General features: G+C 37.2%; 1 protein-coding gene and 1 long non-coding RNA gene across 7 annotated transcripts in view; one reads left to right on the top strand and one right to left on the bottom strand.

Moving 5' to 3' along the window:
• The window catches only part of LOC127439628 (coronin-1C-A), an 80,464-nt gene that overhangs the window by 48,539 nt on the left and 17,528 nt on the right, over positions 1 to 14,397 (top strand). The gene's annotated exons all lie outside the window — the stretch shown is intronic.
• On the bottom strand, positions 6,257 to 11,369 carry LOC127439654 (uncharacterized). The gene is made up of 2 exons (XR_007897004.1): positions 8,035 to 11,369; positions 6,257 to 6,965 (listed from the first exon to the last, which is right to left on the bottom strand). It is a non-coding gene; the product is annotated as an uncharacterized LOC127439654 (long non-coding RNA).

Below are 14,397 nucleotides of genomic sequence, written 5' to 3'. Positions count from 1 at the left end.
ATTCTTTGAAAGTGGCTTGGAAGAATGGGGGGCAGTGTGAAGTGAATTTTTTGGTGAAAGTGTTAAGAGGAATTTTTGCCAATTGATAAATTTGATTTATTTAAAAAAAAAAAAAAAAAAAAAAATTTTTAAAAACTTGCCTTATTTTTTGATTGTCAGACCTCAGGGGTCTCTCTTATCTCGTGATCTTTCTCCCTTATTTAACTTCTATACACTTCTACCCTCCTCCCTCTTTCTGGGAATATGCATTCACCAGCCTCATACACCTGCTCACCCTGAGCAACTCTTTCATTCTGACACACGGCTGACTCTGCCCCCTTCATCCTGATTGGCTTTTTTTCATGAATCATGTATAATGACATGAGGCCTGGTTGGTCAGCTGCTGGGGTGCTTCAGTCAGGTCACAGCTGTAGTCTCTCTGCCTCTGGGTCCTCATGGAGGAAGTGGAAATTTCCATGCTGACTAGATAAGACAGACACGCTACTGTAGAAAGTGCCTGTGGCTCTTTATGTCTCTTTTTGGTTCTTCTTTTCCATGTTTTTCTGTCTCTCTTCCTGTGTGTGTACTGTGTGTGTATAAATGTGTGTGTGTGTGTGTGTGTGTGTGTGTGTGTGTGTGCATATATATATATATATATATACACATACACAGTTGTGCTCAAAAGTTTGCATACCCTGGCAGAAATTGTGAAGTCTTTTATTTAAGGATAGTGATCATATGAAGCCATTTATTATCACATAGTTGTTTGGCTCCTTTTTTAAATCATAATGATAACAGAAATTACCCAAATGGCCCTGATCAAAAGTTTACATATCCTTGAATGTTTGGCCTTGTTACAGACACACAAGGTGACACACACAGGTTTAAATGGCAATTAAAGGTTAATTTCCCACACATGTGGCTTTTTAAATTGCAGTTAGTGTCTGTGTATAAATAGTCAATGAGTTTGTCAGCTCTCACGTGGATGCACAGAGCAGGCTAGATACTGAGCCATGGGGAGCAGAAAAGAACTGTCAAAAGACCTGTGTAACAAGGTAATGGAAATTTATAAAGATGGAAAAGGATATAAAAAGATATCCAAAGCCTTAAAAATGCCAGTCAGTACTGTTCAATCACTTATTAAGAAGTGGAAAATTCGGGGATCTCTTGATACCAAGCCAAGGTCAGGTAGACCAAGAAAGATTTCAGCCACAACTGCCAGAAGAATTGTTCGGGATACAAAGAAAAACCCACAGGTAACCTCAGGAGAAATACAGGCTGCTCTGGAAAAAGACGGTGTGGTTGTTTCAAGGAGCACAAACATAGCGCTTATGGTTGTGACCATAAAGCTCTATTTTGGTCTCATCACTCCAAATTACAGTGTGCCAGAAGCTGTGAGGCGTGTCAAGGTGTTGTCGGGCATATTGTAACCGGGCTTTTTTGTGGCATTAGCTTCTTTCTGGCAACTCAACTATGCAGCTAATTTTTGTTCAAGTATCGTCGTATTGTGCTCCTTGAAACAACCACACCGTCTTTTTCCAAATTTTCCACTTCTTAATAAGTGATTGGCTCAGTATCTAGCCTGCTCAGTGCATCCACATGAGAGCTAACAAACTCATTGACTATTTATACGCAGACACTAATTGCAATTTAAAAAGCCACAGGTGTGGGAAATTACCCTTTAATTGCCATTTAAACCTGTGTGTGTCACCTTGTGTGTCTGTAACAAGGCCAAACATTCAAGGGTATGTAAACTTTTGATCAGGGCCATTTGGGTGATTTCTGTTATCATTATGATTTAAAAAGGAGCCAAACAACTATGTGATGATAAATGGCTTCATATGATCACCATTCTTAAATAAAAGACAATTGTTTTGCATGATCAGTCATATTTTCAAAATCAATGCCAAAATTTCACAATTTCTGTCAGGGTATGCAAACATTTGAGCACAACTGTGTGTAAAATATATAATATATATATATATATATATATATATATATATATAAAATTCTGCTCTCTGACTTGCTCTTAGGTTTTTATCTGTTACGGCTCACTTTTGTGTGTGTTGCAGGAGTAAACAGTAATAGATATTGTAAGATTTTTATTAATCCTACGTTTTATGCAGTTTATTGATTGTATGCGGTTAGGTAGACCTGCGCTACTTGAGGAGGAATCTGCAATAATGCTGCTACTGTTGCTACGCAACAAGTTTGGCTCACTACTCTGCTGCAATGTTATAGAACAGCTCCAGTTTTAGTAAGCTATAATTAACTCTGATAAATATTCATGAGGTAAGTTTAGCTAAGCTTCCCTGTAAATTTATAATTTACCGTGTGCGCGCCTGATTTAATAACGCAAAACTGCTTGCTCATCTTTAAGTGCTACATTTCCCTTTCTTCTGCTTTCTTCTTTACTGAAAGACAAGTAACACATCACAGTTCTATAGCCAAACACACACTCATACTTCACTGCTTTAAGAATATTCTTAAGTGTGGATTAATTCATTCTTTTACTCTTTCTGTCCTACAGACATGCATTTAAAAGTCTTGAATATGCTGTTAAAGGTATAGTTCACCCAAAAATAAAAATTCTCTTATTTACTTATCCTCATGCCATTCCATATGTGTATGACTTTCTTCAACAGAACACAAACAAAGATTTTTAGAAGAATATCTCAGCTCTGTAGGTCCATACTATGCAAGTCAACAGGGTCCAAAACTTTGACACTCCAAAAAGCATATACAGGCACCATAAAAGTAATCCATTCAACTCCAGTAGTTTAATCCATGTCTTCAGAAGCAATATTAGTGATAAGCAGTGCTGAGTGGATTACTTGTGAATTGTAATCCAGCACTGATTACAAATTACATGACAAAAATGCAATCAGTAATGTAATCTCGCAGATTACATCTACAATCTAATCTGATTACTTTTGGATTAATTTCAACCTAATTCTATTTTGTTTTGTCACATGCATTTGAGTAGGATAATCATTTCAACATAAAAGTACAAAGAGGATGAAAATGTATTCTATGTTTTATTACTAATAAAAAGAGCCTCACAAAAAGAGCTCCTTATGACATTTTTAAAATGTGCATTAAACATTACATTAATTAAATTAACATTAAATCTAACAGCAATGACAGTGCATGGCCAAAGTTTAATTCAAAACACTGAGACATTAAGTTAATTTTAAGTGCATAAAACAATAGCAACTTTAAAGGAATATTCTGGGTTCACTATAAATTAAGCTCAGTTGACAGCGTTTGTGGCATAATGTTGAATACCACAAAAAAAAATGTAACTCGTCCCTCCTTTAAAAAAAGCAAAAATCTGTTACAGTGAGGCACTTACAATGGAAGTGAATGTGGCCAATCCATAAAAATATAAATACTCACTGTTTCAAAAGGATAACCACAAAACAAAGGATATGTGTGTGAACACGATTTTAGTTTGATAAAACAATTTACTAACCTTTTCTGTGTAAAGTTCTAGCCAATTTTACAACTTGGTTACCATGACGATGTAATGTCAACAAACCCTAAAATGACTAACAATTACAGCTCAAATAATACACAAGTTTTAACAGAGTCACATTTCTGCTTTTAAACCATCCAAAAATTGGCCACATTCACTTTCAGTAAATCACTAAAGCTGATTTAGAATGAAAAATGTAAAAGATTGAAAAAAAGAGAATGATTAGGGTGATCAATAAATTGTCAACAATTTACTGCTGTTGCCTTGTTAATATTCTTTATTCGGATCCCCATTAGCTTCCAGAAGTGATTGATAGTCTTCCTGGGGTGCAGACAAAAATTGCACTGTAAAAATAACATACATACATAAACATAAAAATAAATCTCTGTAGTCAAATCACCATATTATGGTCATATAGTGAACATTATATTAGGCTGCACATGAAATATGAAACAGAATTAAAGAAATCACCAAACTTAACAATAATAATGAAATGAAAACTAAAAGAAATCTGAAAAGCACATAAATGAACCTATGCAGTTTTTAACTTTTTTTTTTAACAAATATGTACTTTGTCTTATATTGATGTGAAGAGTATTCCAGGCAGCTGAACCTTGATACAAAACAGTTCTCTTCATCAAGTTTGTTTGTGGACATGGTAAAAAGAGTTGAGACCTGCATGATTCTTAGATCCATAGCCTGCACAGAGAGCCATGTTAATTTTCTGTGCATTTCACAAATATTGCTATTAAAAGGGCAATGAAGCGCTAGTCTTGCTGCTCCATTCTGTACAATCTGAAGTTTAAGATATTTCTAAAATACACTCGCCCACAGTATTGGGCAGTACTCAAGGTGTGATAACTAGTGACTGCACAACTGCCTTTAAAACAGAAGATGAAACAAACGGAAAGCACTTCCTAGAGACAGCAGTGCCTTTTCCCATCATGCTTACAATGTGATCTATATGATCAGACCAAGACAACAAATTATCAAGTTTCACCCCTAGTAATTTAACTTTTGCAACCTGTTCCACTGGAATCCCATCAATAGATAAATTCAAATCAGTAGCCTTGATGATTTTTGTTACCAAAGACAATACATTTTGTTTTTGCTATATTCAGTATTACTTTATTAGTTCTAACTCAGTTTGTAATTGTTTGCAACTCAACACTTAGATTACTTTGAAACTCTGCTATGTTGATGCTGCAGAGAGCATTGTGGAATCATCTGCATACATAACTAAATGAGCATTTTCAACAACACATGGTATGTTTGCCATCAGAAAAGGATCCATTAAAAAAACACACGCTGTGTTCTGTGAGAGAGAGAGAACTTTCTATCCAGGCGAGGGCTAAAGGTGAGAAACCAAAATATTTAAGCTTAGCAACAAGAATACAATGGTCAATGACATCAAACGCTCCAACTAATTTCCTGTCATCCACACTTGTCAACCACTCATCAGTCATATGTATCAGAGCAGTGCTGGTGGAGTGTCCTGGCCTATAGGCATGTTGTGTATTAGTAAGTAGCTCGTTTACACAAAAATAATGTAAAATTTGATTAAAAACAACCTTCTCCAGAATCGTTCTCAAAATAGGAAGAATACTAATTGGCCTACAGTTAGAACCAGTAAAATCTGCTTTCCCCACCTTTGAGTAAAGGTATAATTTTTGATTCTTTCCAAAGCCTTGGACAAGTCCCACTAAGTAAGCATCTATTAAAAACATGGCATATTGGGAGAGAAAGGTGTGTGTGTGTGTGTGTGTGTGTGTGTGTGTGTGTGTGTGTGTGTGTGTGTGTGTGTGTGTGTGCGCGCACAAAATTGAAGCCTGAAGTTTACATACACCTTAGCCAAATACACATTGTTAGTATTTGGTAGCATTGCCTTTATATTGATTAACTTGGGTCAAACGTTTTGGTTAGCCTTCCACAAGCTTCTCACAATAAGTTGCTGGAATTTTGGCCCATTCCTCCAGACAGAACTGGTGTAACTGATTCAGGTTAGTAGGCCTCCTTGCTCCAAAATTACTCGTGTCATACACAAAGTAGATGTCCTAAACGACTTGCCAAAACTGTAGTTTGCTAATATTAAATCTGTGGAGTGGTTAAAAAAATTGTTTTTATGACTTCAACCTAAGTGTATGTAAACTTCTGACTTCAACTGTATATATATATATATATATATACACACATACACACACACACACACACACACACACACACACACACACACACACACACACACACACACAGAGCAGGGCTCCAGACTAAAAAAAAAAATGACTTAGGAAACTGAAACGTTAAGGAGCACAATGGCTGTTTGTAGTCGCTAAATCACAGAATTGCTCGATTTCTATTGCTATTCAGAAACAAGATAGAAAGCCAAGAAAAGGAAGATGGTTGATAACCCATTAATCGGAGGTTTAATAAACAGTATATATAGTTGAGCAGATAAGTTTGCATTTCTTTTGTCTCATAAATGTTCACACCCTTTTCATAATTTATACAAATATAAGAGATAAAAGATTTTTTTATTTAGTACTGCTTTTCAGAATCTACATTACAGATAGTTACATAAAGTATAGTATGCATATAGTGTGTTGACTTCTTGAGCATCAATGAATGTTTGCGCCTTGTTATAATTGTGTACAAGTTCCTCACTTGTTCTAAGTGTCAAAAGCTTAATCTTATATACTGTATATATATATATATATATATATATATATATAATTTAAATTGTAAAATCTTTCTTTACTCTTACCAGATGGCCCAGACACAGAGACAAGAGTGCAAATTGAATGAAATCCCAGATGCAGTTTATTGTGCTACTCCAATCCCAATCAATAATTACTAGAAGGAAAAAAAGTGTTACACAATTCAGGACTTTTAATTATAAAGAAGACCGAAATACACATGGGACTCTTATTTTGAAATGTCTGCACTCCCAGTTGTGAGCTCAGAAAGTGAATCTGATTCTGACTGCTAACCTGAGCTCCTGAGTTCAAACCCTCAGATCTTTTCGGGTAATTAATTAAAAGACCCAGTTCAAAAGAGTCATTTGTTCACAACTCTCTCGTGCTGGGTTTGTTGTTGCATGCAGTGCAGCAAAGTGAGCTCGTCATGCATGATTTAAAGATGTATTGAATAACTCACAAGATGATATCTGATGAAACCGCATATGCACGCACACAACCCAAATGTCACCAATGGGGACTAGATTTTATTGTCGCAATCAATTATTTTTGGGTTGCAGTCTGAAGTCCTGTACAGTATATACAGTGCTGTGCAAAAGTCTTAAGCACATGAGATGTTTCACAAAAATATTTGTCTTAAGATGGTTATTTAGGTCTTCAGCTTTAGTGTGTCAGTAGGAAATATAAATTTTCGACTCCAAGAACATTCCTTTTGCAAATAGAATAGAAGAACAGGGAGCCCTGCAAAAGATGGCATGGTCCCACAGAGCTCCCCAGCCCCATTGAACAGCAAACTGCAGCAAAATGACCCCACACTAGAAATTACAAAAATGTACATTTTGTAAAATGTCAACATTTATTGCCATATCAAGCAGATATGATCAGTTTTGTTGTCACTGTCAAATATAATTATGACACACTGGCTACATAGTAAAAACAAAACACAAACACATACAACAGAGGTACCCTAAAAACAAGACAAATAGCTCCAATAGTGCTTCAGTGAGCAATCATCACTATCTATAATTACCCTCATTTAGGGTTTTGTTTAGGTAAGTAATGCAAATCACTAATTGTCCTAATAAAGCATTTAGCAAAAACATCTCAATCATTTTTCAAAATAATCTCTTTGCGACGATAAACCTCTGGCAGTGTCTTGTTTCAAAGGATGCATGCTCCAGAGGTTGCATTTGTCGGCCACATGTCATCAAGGCTGTCTTGTTTAAGAAAAGCAAGACACTCCGAATGCAGCCTTTGAATGCAACATTCTTTCACAGGAATTCGGAGGATGCACAAGGTGTAAACTTCGTTGGGACTCACAACCCACAATTCTTTGCTTCAACAGAAACGTACATCATTTCTCTGAAAAAATGACGCTGATTAACAGAAAATATGATGTTCAAAAGCAAGTAATGTTATTTCCCAAGTTGAAGCACCTCAGAAGATGCGCAAGTATAATTATAATAAATAATGTAAAATAAGGTATTGTAAATTAAATGTAAAAGTACAGCCGCAGAATCCATTTTCTTTTCTCTCTACTACATCAACATAACTCTTAAGTTTATCTCAGGGATTCCCTTCTCACTCAGAGCGCACTCGCAGGTTAAGTGCGAGGCGTGCTGTCATAGCAACCAGATTCCGTTTGTCCTATGAAGGGCATCTCATTTAAACGAAGCTTGTTTAAATGAGGACGCTCGGTATACCGCTACTTTCAAAGGACTCGTCCTTCCTAACATGCTGCCTTTGAAACGAGAGACTGCTTCTGTTGAGCTCTTTAAACGGGTTTGGCAATTGACACGCGTTGACTCCCGCTGTGGTCTGATCTCACAGTGAAATTGGAAGCAGTAGTTGACTTATCTTTAGCTGAAATTGGTCTGTGCTTACCGAAATGCAAAAAACTTTGTCCACTGCCCTCATTTTCCAGGTGTGATGTCCACGGAGGGGCGCCAAAACAAATTGTGAAGTGAGATGTTTTCCGCTGTACAGTGAAGAGGAATACATATTTTATAAACTGTAGCCCCCAACCCAAACTCTAAACCTAAACCATATCTTTAATAATATATTATTTAGAAATATATATTTAGTTGATCAGCTACTGGAAAGCTTGCTTCCAAAACAGCCAGGCCAATTTAACTGTTACACTTGTGTAAAATCACCATGCAACAACTGCTTTATGCAGCACAATGAGCTAGTAGCTAACAGCTAGCGGTCGTGTTATTGTTTATGGTCAGTAATGTTTGTGTCGTGTTTAAGATGATGTCACGGCAGTAGAGGCGGTGCAACTATGACAATCAGCCTATAATCCCACCCACGTTGAGGCAGCACTAAACCGCAGTGGAAAAGCAAGCTCAGAAAAGTCGAGTCGAGCAGAGTCGAGTCGAACCGTAACGTGCAGTGGAAAAGTGCCATTAGAAACCATGGAGCAAAGCCCTAGCATCCATCCAAAAAAACCATAGCAACACCATGCAAACCACTCAGAACACCTTAGCAACCACATAACAATGCCCTAGCATTGTGGTTTGTTTCAAGTTTTGCTTGAAACGGGCAAGCATTACTCACATTTTCCTCCGAAAATATCAGTCTAGTTTAATAGGCATTATATAGCACTGTTTTCTTTGTCTCTGCCTTTGATGTTTTCTGTTTTACCATCTGATAAACATCTAAACCATATCATCTGTGGAGTAGAAATGTAATGTTAGAGGGGAAAATGCAACCTCCGAATTGCGCTTGTCAATGATTATGCGAATGCGATTACTTCCTAGTTTCAAAATGGGATCCTAACCCAGCTCTCCCACACTGCTGACTCAGTGCGCTTCCGATTGCACCACAGGGGAAGGTAAACACGCTGGAGACGATGCAAGAATATCTGATAGGAGATGGCACTTGTCAGTGTGTCTGCATAATGTGGCCGATCCTAGGGTACTGGAACTCTCGGAAGCAAACATGCCAACTTCCTGTGTGTGGGCAGCCTGTTGAGTACCAGGGCTTTAGTCTGGTCACTTGTATTATTATTATTAGTGTTTCCTGGGGCAAGCATCACTATTACTGTTGCTCATACTTAGGGTTATGGCTTTGAACAAACCCTTAATTCTGGTGCATAACTCATCTTGCATGTTTGTGTTACGGACATGATACCTCAAATCATGTGGCATGTTGAGGAGAGGTGTTTTAGTATTTTTCTAATCGATCAGACTATTGACATGGGTCAGTAATGGGGCTTTTACACTGCACGGTACAGCTCGACTCGACTCTGCTCGCTTTTTGGGGGTTTTCCACTGTGGATAGTACCTGGTACCTGAATTTTTTTTAGTACCACCTTGGTCGAGGTTCCAAGTGAGCCGGCGTGGTTAATAAACGAGGTGCAGACGTTCCTCTCGTTAGTGATGAACGAAACGAAAATGTCTTTCAGGAAGTGTTTCAGCTGTTGGCCGCACACGGCTACCACCAAACCTACCAACAGTGTAGGGAAAAGTTATTTAAGTGACTACAGAACCATCAGGGACCACAACAGCCGGAGTGGTTCAAACAGAAGAATGTGGAAGTGGTTCAACCAAATGGATGCTATCTATGGCAATATTATCTCCCTCCTAGCAATGGGAGGGAGAGTGCCCTGGACTCGCCGTTGTTGGAGTCCACGATGGAGGATGGTACGTTTTGTTACATTAACTCTATATTCTGCTTGAAAGCTTCATTTTATTTAGCTGACCAGCTGTTGGAAAGCTTGCTTCCAAAACAACCAGGCCAATTTAACTGTTACACTTGTGTAAAATCACCATGCAACAACTGCTTTATGCAGCACAATGAGCTAGTAGCTAACAGCTAGCGGTCGTGTTATTGTTTATGGTCAGTAATGTTTGTGTCACGTTTAAGATGATGTCACGGCAGTAGAGGCGGCGCAACTATGATGATCAGCATATAATCCCACCCACATTGAGTCGGCACTAAACTGCAGTGGAAAAGCAAGCTCAGAAAAGTAAAGCGAGCAGAGCAGAGCAGAGTCGGGTCGAGTCGAACCATAACGTGCAGTGGAAAAGTACCATTAGATGTAGCAAAGCCGTAGCATCCACCCAAAAAACATAGCAACACCATGCAAACCACTCAGAACACCTTAGCAACCACATAACAATGCCCTAGCATTGTGGTTTGTTTCAAGTTTTGCACGGGCAAGCATTACTCACATTTTCCTCCGAAAATATCAGTCTAGTTTAATAGGCATTATATAGCACTGTTTTCTTTGTCTCTGCCTTTGATGTTTTCTGGGGTTTTTTTTTTTTTTTTTTTTTGACCATCTGATAAACATCTAAAGAGTTAATTCTCATGCATTTTAAATCATAAACATCTGGTCATTGTAACGTGACAAGGAAACATTTTAGCCAAATATTGTAGATGTGCAAACACTAAAAATGTTTCTTATATTTTTTCAGTTGAAAATGCAGACATCAAATAGACATCTTGGTGACACATGCCATGGAGGATCTTGATATGATCCTGTATCATTTGAAAGGCTGTTAATCTGATCTGTTTCTTTAAGCTGTTGTTTTCTTTCTCTTCTGCATCATTTGCATGCTTTCAATGGTATTTAAAAGGTCTTATCACAGGCTTGCATATAAAAGCACCCACCCGCAGTGGACAACTACAGTGTTAGACCTTCATAATATAACACTACCGGTTGATGCTTGATATCTCTGAATGCTTTAAGGCAGTAAAAAAGGAAAGCCATTCAAGATGCCATAGACAGATCATCACTGTGCTGACCTTCTGAACCTTATATGTCAGGAAATCAATATAGAGGTTAATTATTGTGCTTCATCCTGATCCTCCCTGTTAAAGATGATTTAAGTGACTGTTTTTTTACTGAAATGTTCTCTGGAGAAAACCAGTGCCCATTGTCACTTTCCCTCCATTTATTCCCACATTTCTATGACTTGGCAAGGGGAGCAAAGGACCTTTTGGATAACTAATGTTCTTGGTTTGTTGTCTTTTGGTACGTGATGGTTGAAGGACTGCTGACCACAGCTTTACTTTAGTCACTTTGGACTTTTTAAAAAACAAACTGCTAAATTTTTGTTACTTTTGTCCACTTTCAGGAGTACACTAGCATATGATGTCTGTCAAAGCTAACAAACTAAAAGCAACTTCAGTTTGATTTCATGAGCTCTTTAAAGGGATAATTCACCTAAAAATGATAATTCTCTCATCATTTACTTATCTTTATGCCATCCCAGATGTGTATGACTTTCTTCTGCTGAACACAAATGAAGACTATTAGAATATTTCAGCTCTGTCGGTCCATACAATGCAAGTGAATGTTGGTGAGAACTTTTAAGCTCCAAAAGGCACATGAAGGCAGCATAAAAGTAATCCATAAGAATCCAGTTGTTTAATTCATACCTTTAGAAACGATATGATAGGTGTGGGTGAGAAACAGATCAATATTTAAGTTCTTTTTTACTCTAAATCTCCTCTTTCACTTTTTTTTTTTTGTGAATCGCATTCTTCGTGCATATTGCCACCTACTGGACAGGGGGGAGAATTCATAGTAAAAAAAGGACTCAAATTGATCTGTTTCTTACCCACCCCCGTCATATTGCTTCTGAAGACATGGATTAAACCACTTGATTCTTATGGATTACCTTTATGATGCCTTTGTTTGCTTTTTAGAGCTTCAAATTTAAAACCACCATTCACTTGCATTGAAAGGGCCTACAGAGCTATTCTTCATTTGTGTTCAGCAGAAGAAAGAAAGTCACACATCTAGGATGGCATGAGGGTGAGCAAATGATGAAAGAATTTTAATTTTTGGGTGAACTATCCCTTTAAGTGTATATTCTGTTGTTATTGGCAAGCAGCAGTGCCATATCAGAAGAGCCAGTCTGTCTCCATGTTTGTGTAGCTGGTCGTGGAGTGATTGGTTGTCAGTGTTCTTGATAATAGGGCAGCACTTCCTTGTGGTCTGTGTGTGAGTCCTAGATTACTTTCTTTTCAGAGAACATCTTATATTCTCGTCTATCTGTTGCATTTTTTTTTCTATTACCTTTAATCCTTGTGAAAAGCTGCTTTGTTGCTTTGACATCATTCCTCACTATTATCATGTGAAATAATCCACACATACTTTTCAAAAACAAACATGAGTGGCTGTTAACTGGCAAATAACTGCGAAAAGTATAGTTTTTCTTTCACAAGACTGTGATATAACCATGCCCAGACTTGAGAAGGAATGTGTACATGGAGTGGTTTTATGCGCAGGTGGGTAGAGTCTTTTTGTGGCTATGGGTGCTGTTGTACTTTACTGGGCGGGGCTTTTCAATGTGATGTCATCAAACCACAGGCGAAGCAGGAAGTCAATGAAAAGAAGCAGGGTGAACAAAAGCATCGGTGGTGTTGTCTCTTTTCACAGATTGAACAATGTGATCAGATGACACCTAATCACACAACCCTGTGCAGTGATTGCGTTTTGTAAGAAGTCAAAGGTCATGGCCTGCTGTGCAGAGGGCACTGATGTCATCAGAAATCAGCTGACTGGTCATGGGACAACAGCTGGGCCTTTATTTGGCTTCTTTGTTTGCTGTGGTATAGAGAGAGGAGGGAAATGTGTTATTTTTTCTAGTCTTCAGGCCTGTGGGTTGTATAAGGGTTATATAAGGTGTTCAAAATGAAACATAATACTCTCAAATACTGTGCAAAATTGTTCATTCAAACAAAATAACATTAGATGGAATAGTGAAATAGTATGCACTTAATTAAAAAAAATAATCTTAAACTTGATGCAAAATAGATTTGCTGTTGATAGTAGGTTTATGCTCGATGTAGGATTAAAACAAACAATATATTGTCTTTTAAAGCCACTTTTTGTATCGTATAATCAATGCTTTACTCGCCTGACATAATAATGTGAAATATTTCAATCTGAGTTATAATATTTATTATAGGCCCTACGTATTTATAGTTATTTGATTTATATGTATCATTTAAATTTATTTAGATTCATTTGGGGGCATTTTTACAGCAAATGTTGATATATGATTAACTAGATTGATTAACAGGCATGTCATATAATTAATTTAATAAAAGAAAAAATAATAATAAAAATTTTTTTTGATTGACAGCCCTAATGAAAACATGTTGAAGCAAGTAAAATGCCTCTTTGGGACTTCCGTGAACACTTCTGAGATCTGATGCAAACAAATTGGTGAACCAGTTCTTTGAAACAATCTGTCTGAAAGAGCTTGAATCAGCTTCCCAATTTAATCTGCATTTTTTGCTACTTTAAGAAGCTTTAAATTAGAGTTGCTATTAAAATATCTCTGTACTAATACTCTTATGCTCAAGTCATAAGAAGGCACAAAACCAGTCCAAATAAAAAGTGATTAAAATAATTTGTGATATTCACAATATTAGTTAATTTTAATAGTCAACAAAGTAATACTTAATATATTAAAAAAAATTGATATCGCTTTTTACCTGTAGTGGTTTGAAAAAGTTTGAATGAATTTAATTGAATATACTTTATTGTCCCGCTAAGGGAAAATTGTTTTGGACTCCATGCACGGCAGCCATTAACAAACACAAAACACAGACTTGCACAGTAGCACAAAAAAAATTATAAAAGCAAAAAGAAAATTAAACTGGCAAATAAAAATATACAATGTAAAATACAGCCACATTTAAAAAAAATACATAGTAAAAACTATAATAAATAATGAGAGAAAATAATAAAGAACACATCCTAAAAAATAAGTCTCTGGTAATCTTATTTAAAACTGAGGTAGGCACTAATTAATTTCTTCAACGGTTCAACCTACTAAAAGGAACTCTGTATCGTCTCCCAGAGGGCAAAATAATTAATTCTCTGTTCAAAATTTGGGACTAATCATCAATGATTTTATGGGCTTTCCTCAGTGCTGTCTGCTCGTATAGTGCAGTGGTTCCCAAACTGGGTGCCATCAGGACTAGGGGTGGATGCTGAAAAATTTCTGCTTGGTTTAATATTTTAATAGCCACCAGTTAAAAGTACCGGTTGTACTTGTCGGCACCTTAAAGGCAGGATTGCGCTGCACCTCTGTCAGCTGGCGAGTGGCCTCTCTTTTCCAGCAGTTCTGGAACGTTAGGCCCAAAGAGGTGCCCAGGAACAATTGTGAGGTCCCGCAGAGTCTTCTTACAATCCTCAGGCAGATTCTCCTGAGCAAGCCACACTTGGTGGCGGGCTGCCAGAAGTGTGGCTGTAAGAATACCTAGTTTATGGGTCAC

This window comes from Myxocyprinus asiaticus, chromosome 4, assembly GCF_019703515.2.
Source record: "Myxocyprinus asiaticus isolate MX2 ecotype Aquarium Trade chromosome 4, UBuf_Myxa_2, whole genome shotgun sequence".
Lineage (NCBI taxonomy): Eukaryota > Metazoa > Chordata > Actinopteri > Cypriniformes > Catostomidae > Myxocyprinus > Myxocyprinus asiaticus.
This window is presented reverse-complemented; position numbering and strand designations above follow the sequence as displayed.